General features: G+C 44.3%; 1 non-coding gene across 1 annotated transcript; it reads right to left on the bottom strand.

Moving 5' to 3' along the window:
• Nucleotides 1-274: 274 nt before the first annotated feature.
• LOC133764964 (small nucleolar RNA SNORA42/SNORA80 family) lies at nt 275-407 on the bottom strand. The gene has a single exon (XR_009866530.1). It is a non-coding gene; the product is annotated as a small nucleolar RNA SNORA42/SNORA80 family (small nucleolar RNA).
• Nucleotides 408-1,137: the final 730 nt, after the last annotated feature.

Raw genomic sequence — 1,137 nt, 5'->3', positions numbered from 1 at the left:
TACCCACCATGTATTTACTTTTTCGCTTAATCCTAGCATTATGGTAAAGCAATTTCAGAATTTCCAACCCATAACTTTATGAAAAACACATTTACTACCTAGAATACAATAAATATACAGGGGTGGTCTTGATTTAGAGTGTGTAGAAACAAATGCCATTTTCCTAAGTTACAGGTAAATTATTCTGTTCTCACCTGCTCCAGCAGGTTGTCTAATTCATTTGTAATAACACAGTGATTTGTTTGTAGTCCATTTTTTCCTTTTTTTTCTTTTCTACTGTGGAACACATTTCAGTGCCAACAACCTACGGACAGAGGCCAGGCAATGGTATGGGGCTACGTTTGCTCTGGCATGAGATACTACAAGAGACCCAGGGGAACAGGTTTGCCATAAATCCAAACTCATGCATTTTGTTGTCCATTTTGCACTTATGCTTATTGATGCTAATTTTTATAAATGAGGTAATTATTTCAGTATGTGGTACATTAACATGGTTCTAAAAATTGGAACTATGAAAAAATCTTATGCAGAAGTCTCCTCAGAGGAGGACCCAAGAAGGCTGAATATCTAACCACACTAACTCAGCTGCTCTGGGACACATAAAGGACAAGGACATGTTTCCGGGGGTGTGACTCAAGGAAATTTTCAGCAAAGAAATGAAAAAACAACAAAGACCGTGGGACAAGAGGAGCAAAAAGTAGAGAAGACAAAGACACTTCTGCAGCCAGTCACACCATGCACCCAACTACTGAGTGTGAGCCACCATCTTACCAGGTCAAGGTTGAAAGAAACTGCCAGGTGCCCATGGCTCACAGTTTTAGCTGAAAGGAAATTTCACTCACCTGCTGACATTCACTTCAGCCAGGGTGGGGTGGGGTGGGGTTGACTGGGGTCTGAGCAACGGCTGGGATTGGAGCAGGGAAGCCGCACTGCTTTCCTCCCTTCTGCCCCACTCCCGCAGAGCACCGTACTCGGTAGTGAAAGTCACTAAGAGGCAGCTCTGTTCTGCTCCCACCAACACCAGAGTCAAGGAGACATGTGGGGCAAAGGAAAGAGTCCCTGCATCCTGAAACTGTGGGGATTCTTGGGCATTCGCCCCAGAGCTAAGCTTGTGTACTCTACGTGAGCCAGGGGGAT

This window comes from Lepus europaeus, chromosome 7 (genome assembly GCF_033115175.1).
Source record: "Lepus europaeus isolate LE1 chromosome 7, mLepTim1.pri, whole genome shotgun sequence".
Lineage (NCBI taxonomy): Eukaryota > Metazoa > Chordata > Mammalia > Lagomorpha > Leporidae > Lepus > Lepus europaeus.
Note: the sequence above shows the minus strand (reverse complement) of the source record. Positions and strands in the feature narration are given on the sequence as shown.